At 41.1% G+C, this 17,388-nt stretch overlaps 1 pseudogene; it reads left to right on the top strand.

The window, feature by feature from the left end:
• The first annotated feature begins 3,328 nt into the window (after positions 1–3,328).
• LOC139460521 (perlucin-like) lies at positions 3,329–8,846 on the top strand (annotated as a pseudogene).
• Positions 8,847–17,388: the final 8,542 nt, after the last annotated feature.

The following is a 17,388-nucleotide window of genomic DNA, read 5'->3' as shown; positions in this document are numbered from 1 at the left end:
ATCCTTCATGTAGGTGGGGGTGATATCCTACAAGTAGGTGTGGACTGTACCCTACAAGTAGGTGTGGACTGTACCCTACAAGTAGGTCGACTGCATCCTAATGTTCGTGGGGACTGTATCCTACAAGTAGGTGGGGATGATATCCGACAAGTAGGTAGGGACTGTATCCAACAAGTAGGTGTGGACCGTATCCTACAAGTAGGTGGGGACCGTATCCTACATGTAGGTGGGGAGCATATCCTACAAGTAGGTGGGGAGCATATCCTACAAGTAGGTGGGGACTGTATCCTACAAGTAGGTGTGGACCGTATCCTACATGTAGGTGGGGACTGTATCCTACAAATAGGTGGGGCCTGTATCCTACAAGTAGGTAGGGAGCGTATCCTTCAAGTAGGTGGGGACTGTATCCTACAAGTAGGTGTGGACCGTGTCCTACAAGTAAGTGGGGACCGTGTCCTACAAGTAGGTGGGGACCGTATCCTACAAGTAGGTGGGGACCGTATCCTACAAGTAGGTGGGGACCGTATCCTACAAGTAGGTGGGGACTGTATCCTACATGTAAGTGGGGACCGTATCCTACAGCTAGGTGTGGACCGTATCCTACAAGTAGGTGGGGACTGTATCTTACATGTAAGTGGGGACCGTATCCTACAAGTAGGTGGGGACTGTATCCTACAAGTAGGTGTGGACCGTATCCTACAAGTAGGTGTGGACCGTATCCTACATGTAGTTGGGTACTGTATCCTACAAGTAGGTGGGGACTGTATCCTACAAGTAGGTGGGCACTGTATCCTACATGTAGTTGGGGACTGTATCCTACGAGTAGGTGGGGACTGTATCCTACAGGTGAGTGGGGACCATATCCTACAGGTAGATGTGAACTGCACCCAACAAGTAGACGTAAACTGTATACTACAAGTAGATGTAGACTGTACCCAACAAGGAGATGTAGACTGTACCCAACCAGTAGATGTAGACTGTATCCTACAAGTAAGTGGGGTCTGTACACTACAAGTAGGTGAGGACTGTATCCTACAGGTGGCTTAGGCTTGTACAGGTATGTGTGGACTTTAACCTACAAGTAGGTGGGGCCTGTGTCCTACAGGTGAGTGGGGACTGTATCCTACAGGTAGATGTGAACTGTACCCAAGAAGTAGATGGGGACTGTACCCAACAAGAAGGTGGGGACTGTATCTTATAGGTAGATGTGAACTGTACCCAAGAAGTAGATGGGGACTGTACCCAACAAGTAGGTGGGGACTGTACCCAACAAGTAGGTGGGGACTGTACCCAACAAGTAGATGTAAACTGTACCCAACCAGTAGATGTAGACTGTACCCAGGGGTGGGGATGATATCCGACAAGTAGGTGGGGATTGTATCCTACAGGTGAGTGGGGACTGTATCCTACAGGTAGATGTGAACTGCACCCAACAAGTAGACGTAAACTGTATCCTACAAGTAGATGTAGACTGTACCCAACAAGGAGATGTAGACTGTACCCAACCAGTAGATGAAGACTGTATCCTACAAGTACGTGGTGACCATATCCTACAAGTGGGTGGGGACTGTACCCAACAAGTAGGTGTAGACCGTATCCTACAGGTGGGTGGGACCTGTATGCTACAAGTAGGTGGGGACTGTATCCTACAGGTAGATGTAGACTGTACCCTACAAGCAGGTGGGGACTGTATCCTTCAGGTGGGTGGGGAGTGTGTCCTACAGGTAGGTTGGTACGGTAACCCACATGCACTTGGAGACTGTATCCTACAAGTAGGTGGGGACTGTATCCTATAAGTAGGTTGGACTTATCCTATAAGTAGTTGGGGCCTGTATTCTACAGGTGGGTGGGGATTGTACCCTACAAGCAGGTGGAGACTATAGGCTACAAGTAGATGTGGACTGTACCCTACAAGTAGGTGGGGAATGTATCTATCAGGTGAGTGGGGACTGTGTCCTACAGGTAGCTTATTACTGTAACCCACATGCACTTGGAGACTGGTGGGGACTGTATCCTACAAATAGGTGGGGACTGTATCCTAAAGGTAGGTTGCGACTGTACCCTACAAGTTAATGGGTACTGTAAACAACATATAGGTGGGGACTATTCCACAAGTAGGTGGGCACTGTATCCCACATGTAGGTGGAGACTGTATCCTACAAGTAGATGGGGTCTTGTCTGACATGTAGGGGAGACTACATCCTACAGGTAGGCGAGATGCGTATGCAGGTGGGTGTGGATTCTGCATGTAGGAGAACAGTTGAATATGGCTTAGTATCCCAGAAGTAATCTCGTTGTATTAGCCGACTACGGAGGGTCGGATTGTCAGGTCAGGTGACGTGTATCGTTCTCATTTGGCTCGTTGCTCATGCCCGGTCCAAATGCTTGTATTTATAGACCGCCGTTATTTGCACATTACTGACTGAAGCGTTATATGACATTTACCCACTCACTTTGGTCTGATATCTTTGATTGACCATGCAGCATATTCTACTTGTTGTGCGGAGGGTAGGGCACCAGCATAATTATCGTGATGAAACATATGAAATCAGCACGGCCGCCACCGTGGTACTGTTGAATATAGCTGAACAACGTTAAACAGTTCTTCACTCAGACCAGGTGTAATAGTAAACCAAAATGAACGTAATAATCGAGGTAATGCAGATACGTGTAGAAGAGGGTAAAATAAAGTGTTTATGATAATACCTTGTATACATCTTTTAACAAAGAGTTCAACATGCACTGGTTACACACACCAGGACTTATTGTGGATGCGACCCCAGTACAGCGATGACGGAGATAACGCCAATTGCTGCAGGAATATAACCAATGTGTGAAGCGTGCATTAACTTTGTTTAATCGATGGCAAGAATCATGGACGGTGCATGCTGTGTTTTGAGACCAGATTCATATCACAATAACCCGTGTATTATCATCAGTGGATGAGTTGAGTTTATGATGGTTTTATCCAGCTGTATCACGGCGCGACAGCTTGGATTTGAGATGATATATCGATTTTACTCAGGCCTACAGAATTATTTTGCCAACACCAGCAGTGTGATGGTGAAGTTTGAATCTACCCTCTCAGCACTTTGCTCACAGCGTCATATATCCACTTGTAAACGCCATGTGCTACCGTATCTTGAACATTTCAGGTGACTGTTTATTTGCAATGATTGATGACACCTTGCTCCAGTGGATAGTTTAACCATAATGTCAGGTCCGGGAACATATGTGTAACAGATACATGTATCCCGGATCTACCAACTACTGTTGTAAGAAATATAAGGCGAGTTGTCGAACCCCGTACACACAGAGCGCTGTATGTGTAGAGCTGAACTCAACAACCATGCGACTCGAGCTCCTATCCGCAGTTCTGTGCTTTGTGGCAACGGCGTCTGGAGCTAACTACTTTCCTACTTACATAATATTTCAGCATTAATCTTAACCATGTTAATTAGGAGATAAACATACTGTGTTTTCAATGTAGAGCTAGGTTACCTGTAGATTTAACCGCGCTAAATTGAATTTGGAACCGAACGCGCAGCTCTACATTGAAAACACAGTATGTTTATCTCCATTCTACCATGACTAAATAAAACGCGAACTCTTTGGTGTTAGCAAATATTCTGAGTGAAGCGGCATGGGTTGAGTTCAGTGTTTTGAGTGGGTTATCGATCTAAATTACGGAATCACCGACAAAATATGGTGCTGAATATACTCAAGCAGTTTGTTTACACCGTAATACTTCACTCGAACATATGACAGGCTTTGAAAGCATATAAGCACGGCAACTTGGTAAGCTAACACGAGGTGGGCAAACCTAAAGAAAAAAAAGCAAGCTTTGCAAGGCTTTCGTTCTACATCGCGCGTCACCATTATGACGTCATATCGCTCACTGTGATGCCAAAATTCCAAGCTCTCTGTTGTCTCCAAAACCTTCATACATTCCCTTGGTTGATTTCTGTCGTGTTTTTCTGCACGAAATGTATTGCCACACATCCTTTGAATATTGAAGTAACCGCATCTGTGCATTTTGTAACCTGTAATTGTAGATATAATTATTTTAAATATGCCTACCGACAATGAATGAAAATAGTACTATTCTATGAATATTAGCTTGCGCGGTGATGCGGCCGTCAAACCAGCTGTTTCAATCAGAGGGGGTTTATTGTGATTTATTACCCTCTGATTGACCAATCAGAATCGAGTAAATTTCAAATTCATCTTAGAATCCTCGATAACCATGACATCCACACCAACCACGTTCAGTGTATTAGCCATACGCTACACTGCCAGACTGCCACGCTTAAGAATGACATCTCTACATATCTGACGTCAAGAATAGATGCAATTTGAAAAGGTTGAATACACCTTAATTCCGTGTATGATTTCTGATGCACGTTTGCTTTTTTCTAAAAAGTGAGCGTGAAAATTGTGCTTAAGCTTCACTTTGTCTATACAGAGAGTTTTCACGTCTCCTTTCTCTGCATCAATGGATCGCACGGGTCAGGCTTGGTGACATGGTTGACGGCCTCCCGCCGTTACCCGACGACGTGGATCTTTGCTCATGATACTGATCACTGAATTGTCTGGACCAGACCTTATCTATTTACAATCCTATGGTAGGGGTAGTGTTGAGTGTGGCGTTAGGTAAAGAAACAAACACTCTCTTTCGTAAATTCTAAACAGTGAGCGAACAAAACAACGCCTAAAAATGTAATTACATAATGGAAGTGCATGTCTATGTCAAACGTTATACATTCAGCACGAAAATAGGACGGGCATAATCTTTCAAGCAAACTGTGGCGGGTGCCACTAGTAGAGGACAGCCGAGATTATGCTTTTAGCGGACACCTGGTGTCATCATTGATTTTCAGAGATCTTTTGTTATAATTTTCAACATTACTTTGCCTCTGGCGTTGACGTTTTATATCACATTCGAAAATCGGCTTACCTGTGACATAAAAACAGCCAAAGAGAAACGTCAGAGAAAGGTGTCATTGATAAATTGGTCAATACAGATCACAGCGTTCGTTTTCACAACTTATGTAGTTTTAAAAGACCGCCCATATAATCGAAATGCATGTAGACGATATATCATTCAGTCATATAATTCATAACGATACTGGAGCATTCGGTAATAAGTAATTATTAAATAAGTCATCTATGCCAGAGAATAGTCATTATTCCATTATACACTGAAACATTTCCATCGGGAGTACAAGGCAAATTAGCGTTTCAAGCGAAAATTGAAGAGCATGCCAATCGAATATTGGGGTGTTGGTGACGTATCAGAATTATCAATGAAATAAACCATGTAATTGTGTGCTTACTGAGTTTGTTTCGCTACATGATACCGTAACCGACGTGATATGGCGTCAACGTAGGACGAACATGGTAGTGGAAGAGCAACAGCGTCATGACGTCAGTCCATTATGACATAACTTACAATATGTACTTTACCGCAGGATAAAGTAGTGTCTGCGCCTTTGATCATTTAGCCAAGCATCTTATAAATGTCTTTAAAGTTGAAGTGCTTAGAACGTTTTTATTTATTGTAGTTACATGCAGGAAACTTTTAGTTTAACGCTGCACGGAATTGGACACATGTTTTCAAAACCAAAGGGGATGTTGTTGAGCCGTAACTGTTGCATCATGTATCACTTTGTTATTAAGTTAGTTAAAAAGCATATGAGTTTCTTTTCAAACAATGTACTTCATTGGATATGTGATTTGCTATATTATCTTTTAGCAGGCTGTCCGTTGGGCTTTCATCTTCATAGACGGTCCTGCTACTGGTTCTCAAACCTGAAAAGTTCATTTCCAGAGGCAGCTGTAAGTCTTTTTGGTAATTTGTGAATTCTGATCACCTCTAAATATACGCTTGAAGAAAACATGTCCTGTGGGCAAAGAGAAAGTGTGTCCTACTGGACTTGAAATCACCTCAAATAATGGATGTTGACATGGACCATTACAGAGTGGATTAGTATGTGTCCAACCTCTAGCCAAGATCAATCTCCCAAACGATTCTACAGGTCCCATTTAACTGTTTCAATTGATAAGAAAACAAATTGCAGTGACTGTTAACACACTTTTAAAGCTTCCTACATACTTACCAAGGTCCTGTCAAATGTGTGTGTCATTGAACATGTTATCAGTATAACTCAGACTGTACTTCCAGAATGGTGCAATGACTTCACTTATGCTTCCAATTTGATTTAATTTGGCAGCTTATGGCTGAAGTTGAAGGTCGCGCTTTTTATGGTTATATAACTATAACGGTCTTAACTAATAACATGTGATAAACTTTTCAAGTCGTACTGTGAATTTTGATTTATGTCTTAAGGCTGTTCCACACCATGCTTACTTTCACAAACTTTATTGAACCTAAGGTGCAAATAATGTTTACTTAAGGTAGTAATAAGCATCAGACTTTCTACTGTAGTGATGTAGTGCATTACAAACCATCAAAGGTGTCAGAGACGATTACAGAAAAGGCGAATTTGTTTATCATGAATAATACCAGTGGGGAATGAAATGCTCCCGTTTTGCATGTATGCGAACACCTTTTCTTACTAATTAAATGGTGAATTTTGTTTTCAGGCCTACTGTCGTTACTTGGAGAGTCACCTTGTGGTTATATCAAGCGCAGATGAAGATTCGTTTATCAGAGGTTACGCTATCCGTCGTGGTAAAGGTTAGACTTGAATTTTACTTTTGTTTTCATTGCATTTACTTAAACTACGGGTGTTTGTGTATAGAGGTGCATGCGGCAATGAAAACTTGAATACTGTCTATTATAATACATGTCCATCCGCCTTTTGGCCATGCCTGTTTGGCTTTGTTTGCTTACTATCATTTAGGATGCTTGTTGGGAGTCCTGGTTCTCATCTAACCTTTACCACATACTCCTCACCATGTTCAAAATGACAGCCATAAAATATGGCGTCCAACTCCTGAGAACTGTATGATACGGCACAGTATGGTTTCTGGGGGCACGGGTGCCTCAGTCGTCTAAGGCGCCGCGATTCGCTGTGCAGAGTTGGGTCCCTTTTGGCACGCCAGAAACCTATGATTGTTGGTTCGAATCCCGGTTCGCCCCGATTATGTTTCTAGGTTTGTCAGCACCATTCCCGTGCTCGTGGGTTTCGACTTTGGCTTTGTTTTTTTTCTTGTTATAAGCAGGATGGCTTCAACAATATTGAACAATATGGGTCACCCTTCAATTAGTTGCGTTTAGAAAAGCTGGACACGTTTGATGTTAAGAGTTTTCCAGGTTTGGTAATTCATTTTCAATAGCAGTGCCAGGTGATCTTACAGATAACAGTTTAGTGACTGGATGGTACTACTACCTGTTGCATTATGTTGACTAGTAAAGTCTTATTAGAATGTAACAGATGTGCAGATTATCCTGAAATTGGGTATAATGGGAACAGGTTTGTCCTCTCGAATGATCAATTATTTGTATATTTTTGTTTGTCACTTTACATCTCGTCGGCACAATTGCAGCCATACAATGAATTCAAGATGACTTTTTAAGCATCTGACTGAAAGTCAAGTGTGCTTATGTGCATGTTTGTCCGCCGTGTGTCGTGCGTGGTATTATTCTTCTCTATAGTTACCATTGCAACACATTAAAAAACTTATTTATTGCCATTGCTCGACCATGTTCAAAGTGTAATGAAAGTTGGTATTTGTGTTTTTAGCAGGGGAACTCAGCATATAGGTTTCACTTTGCGCTTGATCCATACAGAAATATGAAACTCTTACTGCCGTTTCTTATCCATTTTCTAATTTGATATTTGATACGAGTGTAGTCAGTGAGTGAACATATCTGTTCTTTTTGTGCGATATTTTAAACTTTGAGCTTCATCATTTGCATTCAGACAATGCTCTCAGTACACCTCAAATGCATTATCTGCTCAGAAACCAATGGACCAACGAAGCTGAGAAACCTGAATTGATTTAAGACATTCGATTCTGATTTGAGAAAATCTATTTCATTTCCGTACTCAGTCATAGTCGTACAAAATGTAACGAAATTTAGTATTTGTCTATTTTCTTGTGGAATTCAACACTAATGTTCCGTTTCCTCCAATACATTATACTAATTTTTGACTTTTAACCATGCTTTCAAATTATCCCAATGGCTCTTTAAACTTCTCCTCTGATATTGCCAGATTGAGGGAGATGTAGTAAATATCTCCTTATGATGATATCATATCCTGTTCAAATCATAAGAGTGTATTATTTATTTAGAAAACAATAAAATATTAATTCTTACATCAACTCAGTTATGTGGATGTCTTTGCTCACACTATATGCTGTTTACTACATACCCAGTTGAGTTTCAGAGCGGTGGCACTATTTATCAAAATTCCTTTGTATTCTTGAACTCAAATCAACTGCTTTAAGTAAACTCTTTAGAAAATAACTCAAAACTTCACTTCAAAGTCACTATGTTAGAATGAATGGAAGTAGAAAACTAAGAAAATGTTATACATAATTCGGTGGCAATGTCTTTTTACCGTTGCAATGTTGTCAGTTTATAGGGTATTTGATGTGAAACTACTCCGCCAAACATATTTTGTGGTATCCTTGTTTATACTGAATGGCCTCTGCCTGTCTCTTTTCACAGCTCCCTTCTACCTGCTTGGTGCTACTCATATGAACATAGAGGGAAGGTGGCTGTGGGAAGGACAACGTCCTATGGGGTACACCCACTGGCGCCCTGGACAGTCTGAAGGGACTTCGGAAACTATCTCTGGAATGATTCTGTATGTGATCATCCATCACACTTTATTTGTGAAAAGGAACTTTAAAGTGTTTCTTTTCCGCAATTCACATACCAACGGACAGCATGTACCGCTGTACCAAAGAAAGATTCAGATCAGCATTCTAATGTTGTTGTTTTTATTGAGACATTAGTGTACCAAGGACAAATTTGACATTTAAAAAATACAAGGTAAACATTGTGCCATAACAGAATAGAACATCAGAATGCTTGTCAACCAAAAAGGAGTTTTCATCCGCAATAACAAAATTCTTTGATTGTCTGTGTTTAACGCCACACTATTCCAGCAATATAACGATGGTCTTTTAATAATCAAGATAGACAAGCCGGTGATTGACATAATGAGTTTGGGGTACGATGACATGCACCAACCAAGCGACCCCGACTACTCGATCCCGTTAGCAAAGTAGCGAAAACCCTCCATATGTATACCCTTAAGATGATAACATACTGGATCCGCTGTACATGCAGTATCTGCTGAACTAGAACTGAACCACTTGAAACAAAGCGAAAACTCTAAAGTGTGTATAATACGACAAGTTTTCTTATGGTTAAAGAATGAATTTGTTCCCATTTGGTTAAAAAATACATTTCCATACTTGGGATGTAGTGCTCGATATGTTTATACCTTACCCTATCTAACCCCCTGTAAAGATCCGGGTAAGAATAGGTCTTCAGGAACCCATGCCTGCCGTAAAAGGCGACTGCTCATGATGTCAATCACTGGATTGTCTGGTCCATACTCGTTTATTTACAAACCGCCGACATACAGCTGTACTATTGCTGATTGCGGCGTTAAACAACAAACAAACAAACATACCTTGAGGTTCTTATCCATTCCAATAGATGCAACATACCACAGTTTTGACATGGCAAAGAATGGATTATCCATGTACTGATACAAACATATCCTTCAAACATACATTTTTAAATTTCAGCCATAGATAAAAGTCTGTTCTTAGAATTTTGCTCCAGTAATCATCAGTAGTGATGCTGCTGCTAAACAGAACATCCAAAATTTTACAAGAATCGGGCCATGGTCTACTGGTGGGATGAATTGGAAAAAGAAAGTCCTACTGGCCCTAAAGGGAGATAATGAAAGGTAATGACCCAAAAGATTATACGGTTTTATTCGGTAGAGTTGGGGTGAGGGCACAGGTAGTTGAGATGAGGGACTTGGGACGCCAGTAAGGCTAAGGGGTGGTTGGCTTGTGCTATTGAGTGTTGGCAGTGTTCAATAATGAGGGTGGTGTAGGTTTATTTGACAGCGTTATGAATAGAAATATTGTTGTTTATGTCTGCGGGGTCGAGTGGCACATTGAGGGACTTCGGCATTGACCTATGGAACAATATGGAAATGTTATGTTTAAGATTTGAGTTTACTTGAAGATGTGAGAAATGAGTGTGGGCATGTGAGGAGACGACATAGGGGGTAAGGGTGCGGCAAGGGGGGCCACAGTTGTAGAAGTGTGGACCTCGCAGTCGACAATTTTCTGGTGCGAGATAAGGGACACTAGGTAGAAACAATGTTTTACACAACAACACATATCTACGTCAAACATTTGTTCAATACTAGATATAAGACTAAACACCTTATTATTATGTATTATTATGTAATAGAAACCCTCTCCAAAACCCCACCACAGTCATCCATGGGGGAGGGTTGGGGGATGGAAGGGGGAGGGTTTAGGGAATCCTTTCAGGGTAGCTTTCGATTTTCAACCCTGTATAATGGCAGACATCATTATATCCAACCAACCGAGAGGAAGACCAAGATAATTATAACTTTAACTGAAGCCGTTTCGGATACGAATGCCTTGCCTCTAAAAGGGAGAGGAATTTTACGTGTTCTTTCCATCTTCATGCGTATTTCGCGCACGGCCCTGCGATTGACCAATCATTTTTACAGGCATGCACTTCAGCTCAGTCGGGCGTCTTGTAAACATCACTCAACATTTATTCCATTTCTGATCAAACGTGGAAATTTGTCACTGTAGGTGACACTGCATTGATAAGTTCACTCTTTGTGAATATTATTGACAAAGAAAACGAGACAGAAAATTTATTTATTTGCTTTTTATGCTGCATGAAGAGGCGGATTTCCTTCTGTACAGGGGAGACAATGTTCAAGTTAACACTCAGCAATGGATCGCAGCATTATAAATTGTGAAAAAACTAAGAAATCTGTGAACCTGACTTTTCCCAAGTACAGACCACTCAGTTTCCAATAAGTGTTTAGCTCACTCACTCTGGTTTAGTTGAGGGGAAGCAACTCTGTGTGTAGTGAATTGATTCCATACGCCATCACTTCCTTTTTCAACTCTAATACGCTGTCCTGAAGTAGTCCATTTGGTAAGGTTTACTGAAGCAGAATTAAATTTTGAAGAGACCTTGAAACATGAACTCTTAACATGTGTATTTTATGTGCGCTTCAAACACTCACGAGATTATATCATAAATCGTCTTGTTAATTTGCTGTGGATGTCGAGATATATTTACAAATACAATGTAGTTAAGGCAACCAATGAGAATTAACAGTCAGTCATATATCTGCAATATCTCAATCATATACCCAAGGAAACCAAATATACATTCAACATCGACAGGAAAACAGAAAGATTCCACAACACAACAGGAGAGTAAAACATTTATGTACCTAGACAACTGTATGAACTGACAGCAGAAGGATGTAATATTGTCATAAAAAAAATAAACCATTCATGTTACTAGAACATGTATGAACTAACATCAGGAGGGTGCAGTGAGGACATAAAAACATTCATGTTCCATGACAACTGTATCAACTAACATTGTAATATGTATGTTGAACACAAAGGACATTATGATAACTTGATTCATGGCCTTCCTTGTGAATGTGAAGTTTACAAAGTCCTGCACGAAATATTTTATACAAGGTAGAAAATGAGGATATTCAGCCAACAAAAAATAACAACCCAAATTAGGTTTTTGTATATTGATGTTAGTTGAATTTCAATTTATCATCCGCAAATCAATCTGATATTTAAAATTATTTGTACAAGAGATCGCCCAGGGCATGAGTGGCAAGGAATGTCATTGGCAAACGTCTTGAGCAATGCATTCCAGAGATCCTGCATTAACACAAAATCAAGGAAACACCCTGAGCCATGATTATATTGTTAAAGACTCTATGGAAAAATGAAATATCGATATGAGTGGAAGAAATACATTAATAGACATGCATACACTCTCAAAAAAAAGAAACGCACAGGTAGATGTTTAGTAAATATATTGTACCTAATAAAGTCGATACATTTAATCTAATATCATAGATACAAATATGACATTTTTGAGCTCGGTAGTCACATGTTGTCATTGTACAAAGGCACTGAAAAAAGTTCATTGTCATGTCACATAAGGCCACAAGGTGGTGCTGAACTCAGTATCTCGTGTGACCGCCACGATCAGCAATCACGGCTCTGCATCTCCTCAGCACTGACTGGATAAGTGTATGAATTCTGTCCTGCGGACGTCTGCGCCATTCTGCTTGTAACGCGTTGGCCAGTTGTGGGAGTGTCTGCGGCGTCTTCTGACGTTGATGTACACGTCGATCGAGTTCATCCCAGAGGTGTTCGATTGGGTTGAGATCTGTAGATCTCGACGGCCAGGGCAAGCAGTTGATGTTGACATTATGAAGGTAGTCTACTGTGACACGTGCTGTGTGCGATGGAGCGTCGACCTGTTGAAACAGCTCTCTCTGGCGGTCAATGATTGGAAGAAGGTGAGGTTGAAGAAGTTGATTCATAAAGTGATTTTCTGTCAAATTTCCCTGCACCACAACCAAGTCAGATCACGTGGTGTCGTATATGGCCCCCCACATCATGACACTACCACCACCGAAATTGTGGGGCAAAACGCTCATTTCGACGCAAATAAACACGTTGTCTTCCATCTCGCCGGTAAAGACGAAATCGTGATTCATCTCTAAACCACACTCGTCTCCAGTTTCTCAAATTCCAAGGCTGTAAGGAATGGCACCAAAGCAAGCGTCGCTGTAGATGGATCTGTTGCAATCAGGGACGATAACTGGTCTTCTGGGTTGGACTCCAGCCTCGCGAAGATGGTTCCTGACAGTCTGGTCCGTTATCCTCCTCAAACCAGGGATGCGTCCTGCAGTCTCTGTAGCTGTGGCTTTGCGATGACGTAGGTGGAACAGTCGAATGTAGCGATCCTGTGAAGGGATGTGAACTCTTGGTTGGCCGGTTCTCAGACGGTCTGCAGTGGAATAGAACTATGTGTATCAGCCCTAAAGGTGGCAAATGGTGCTGTGGTGGACGTTGAAAGGCTCACAAGAAAGTTAGCCACACATACTTATGCTGTACCTGTCCTTTCGTATTCTTTTGGTGCTGTTGATTGGACAAGAACTTCAAACAAGAATTTCAGGGTATTGACACCCTTACACGAAAGATCATGTCAGACAATAGATTCTTCCAACCTCGCTCTTCCCTCAATCGCTTATATTTACCACTTTTAATGGGAGGGCGTGGTTTGATTAACTTTGGGGCTCTTTATGATAGAATTGTTCTGTGTTCACTTTTGCACACATTTATTTGTCTGATGATCCTTTTGTGAAGCATGTCAAGACGCATGATGAAAACAAGGCATTCCACAGTTTTCTAAAACGGGCCTTTGATGTGAGACATAATCTCATTTTGTTGATGGTTCTGTACTGCTGGACAGTACAGAAATGAGTGTCAGCTAAGCGAAGTGACATATCAAATCGGCACAATTCAGTTTTTCAAGGAGAGGCTGTCTGAACGACCACTGCATCGTGTCTATGCGCAGTATGTTGAGGGGATCCGTAACTCTGCAGAGTCTTTCATTTGGATGTTGTTGACTGGCCTGAAAAGTGAAACAGAAGGTTTTTTGTTTGCTGCTCAGAACCAGTCACTTCCCTGTGTGATTTTGCATCAACATGTAAATATGACTGTCAAACACATTGGCAGTGGATTCCCGGCTTTGGCACAAACACAGTATCCCAAGCAACATGATAGTGTGGCTGGGTGATTTTATTACCGTCTTGTGGTTTTGATAGAGGCCTATCCATTGTACGACCGGGAATATGTAGAGGGCGTCATGGGAAATGACAAATACAAAATTCTTTGGAATAGGCCCATTTACAGCCTCAGACGTATCCAGGCCAACAAACATGAACCTGTCCTTTTTGATAAATCCAATGAAATCATATACATTATTGACTTTTCTGTCCCTTTTGACACAAATGTGATTGACAATATTCAGGAAAAACATGGCAAATATGCGGACCTCGCTTTCGAAATGTCACGATTGCATCCAGTACCCAGTTGTCCGACACCCCATGGTTCTCGGTGCCTTAGGTATGGTACCTCCCAAACTGGGAGAGTACCCGGGTTTGCTACAAGGAATACAGCCCTTCTGACAATCTGGGTAATGCAGAAGGCTGCAGTGTTTGGGAGACTTCACATCCTCTGAAAAGTTCTGTGTGAGTTTTACTGGGCAGCTCTTCCTATTGATAAAAGCTGCAAGTAGCAATGGCGGGCTCCAAGTAACGCTGCGACAAACGTCCATGTTCGAGTCCTCTAAGGGTTTCCTTGTACCAAATCTGTCAAATGTAGGTACCACTTGCAGGGTATCACCGCTACGAAATTGTCGTGTGCGGGGGTGTCCAAGTCGGTTCTAAACCCATTTCCAACCTTGAACATGTTCGAATCCTCAAAGGGTTTGCTTGTAGCAACTCCGTCAAAACATAGTCACCGGACATCGCCGCTACGAAATTAGTCTGTTCCAGGGGTGTCCGAAATATAAATCAAGTATTACCACCAAGCCGTGTTACTTTTAGCATGCAACCAAGCACAAAAGATGAGGTACATATGTCCGACTAACTTCATGTCATCTTTCAATAGTTTCTGTAGAGAACCTTACAAGATATAATCTTTCGGTGCAAATTTAATGGGGCCGTCACCAAGATATCCAAAACCATTAACAAATATCAAATCACATTTCTAATTCTCAAAACGTTACTCCCAACAGCTTTTAATAGTTAGCAAAAAACATAACATGAATGCCTGTCACGGAAAACTCGTGTGAGTAATCTTCGCTAGATCCTTTTAGCCTGTTTATGGTGCAGTTGTCTTACTGAGCATATTCGAAAACGAGGCTGGGGGGAATCCTGAGTGGTTACTAAATACGGGAAATCTTCAACTACAAGCTCGACTTTTTATGGTGTATTGTTATGGGAGAAAAAGGATTAACCACTGTGTTCGGTTGTTACCGAAAAATCTACAAACTCGTGATACACGCTCTGGTACAAACATCGGCGGAGTAATAATAATATTAAATCGAACGATAACACTAGGTTTCTTCGGTCTTTCGGCTTGGTGACTCTATAACAGGCTGTAACTTCTTTGTCAATTGAGCAACAATCAAACGGATTAGCGTTCTGAGTTCGCCAGGACCATGGGTTTCTGTCGCGTTACTTAAATATAGTGCTGTCAAAAGTAAGGAAACGCTCGCGAGAGATCGCCCCTCCGACATTGACGTGTCCCAGAACGTCCCGGGATGTTCTTAACCCATTTCACCCATTTCGAATCCTCAAAGGATTTGCTTGTACCAACTCCGTCAAAAGATAGTCACCATTTGCATGACATCGCCGCTCCGAAATTGGCGTGTGCCAGAGTTAACAAGAGTGTTCTAAACCCATTTCCCACCTAGACAATGTTCGAACTCTGATAATCGCGTCTTAAGACAAGCATGGGTTGCTGAAGACCAATTCTAACCCTCGTCTTCAAGGGTAGTAAACATTATGCAGAAGACAGAAGGTTTTCTGAGCCATTTATTTAGTTTGTCGGTGAAACAAATCATCAGAATCAAAATCCAATATAGGCGCAACTAAAAAAATATCCAAAATCGCTTAAGACGATTTGTTGTGTTGTGTAAGGAGACAATTCTCAGAAAGTTTGAATGCATTTCATGCAGGGGTTTTAGAGGAGAAGGGATTTGAAGACAGGCACCCAAAAAAACCTGTGAAAACCTTGAATCCAATATGGCTGCCAAACCAAGTAACCAATGACCAAAGGCAAAGAACAAATAATGTCAAGCGCCTTAAGCAGCAGACACATGCAAGGTTTGAAAGTAATCGGACAAGCGGATTTGGAGCAATAGGGCAAAATATAGCTTCAAAATTGACTTGTTTTTCAGTTATCTGCCCTTGGTCTTTGAGCCTACGCCTTGGAAAATTTTACTTATCTAGAACTTAACTGTCTTCATACACATAAAAAAATTCAACTAAATCGAGCCAGTGCTTACTTTGGTACCACTGGTACAGAAAACGGCGGTGCAGCTTCGGCGTCGTGGAGTTTCTTCCTGAAACAGTTACGGTATATAACTGATAACTGCAAGTAGAGACCATTCAACAACCAGGTGGCTATATTGAGCACAAGGGCAGCCTTGTATAACGTGGAAGACTTGCACTCAGATACGTCGAGCCAGTGGCTACCTGGAAACAGTAAGCAACATTTGTCAATACTTTATGATTTTACATCTTATTTTCTTGGACATTAGTTTCTACAACATTTTCATGCTACTTACTAGAATGAGATATTTGGACATTCAATTCAGTTCATATCGTAATTTTGGATCATTGATGGATGATTACATTTGTATTACAATCGACGTGATGTACACACATCTCATTGAACTGAAAATTATGTACTACGAAGTGACATCGCTTGATATTTAAAAACTAAATGGTTCAATACTTTACAGGATATTAAATTTATGTTTAAGCTATTTGTTTGGCAAGTAACATATAAGCGTGATACGACCAAAGCAGGCTAACAGAAAATTATGCTTGTACAGCATAACCTTTGCTTCGTGAGATATTAGTGTATCTCTCTCATTTTTGTAACGCTATTTTTTCACTATCACACAGCTAAGATACAGATCACTACCAAACGATACATTGAAAAATATATAGAAATGTACTATCCTTTTCAAGAAGATTATGCCAATCCCGTTCATGAATACATTGCAGACGAGACATAAATTCGAACAAAAAACATTGAGGATGACTTCTACGTGGTAATTCGAAATGTTGTCAAACCCCAAGCTGAACAATAAAGATTTACGTTTTGAGACTCAATTAATGTTACCATTTTTTCCTGGCTTCTCTTATGATGGTGATAATTCGCATATGCATGGCATACTCGATAACTTTATCCAGTAGACAATGACGCTAAGGAGTTGCCAATTTGACGCCCCCCCCCAAAACACTCGCATACCACTGTATGTGTAGTTTCTGTTTCATCATTTTGATGTAAACCCCAGACCTCGGAACCACGGAGTAGAACTGGAACTATTTTATTAATATATATTATTTTAATTTACATATTCTTTTACATTTAAAAGATTTATGTCATGCCAAAGAAGTTGTAACAAGGAATGACAAAAAAACAGAATTACAAACATTGCTTTTGTGCCTGGACAGGAGTCTGGTATAAGTGATGCCCAAATACTTATTTAAGGATTGACTGTGTATTTTTTCGGTTCATTGAGGTATGAATCGAAAAACCGAT

Source organism: Haliotis cracherodii, unplaced genomic scaffold, assembly GCF_022045235.1.
Source record: "Haliotis cracherodii isolate W230 unplaced genomic scaffold, xgHalCrac1.p SCAF_14, whole genome shotgun sequence".
Classification (NCBI taxonomy): Eukaryota; Metazoa; Mollusca; class Gastropoda; order Lepetellida; family Haliotidae; genus Haliotis; species Haliotis cracherodii.
The sequence above is the reverse complement of the archived record's forward strand: the minus strand, read 5'-3'. Positions and strand labels throughout refer to the sequence as shown.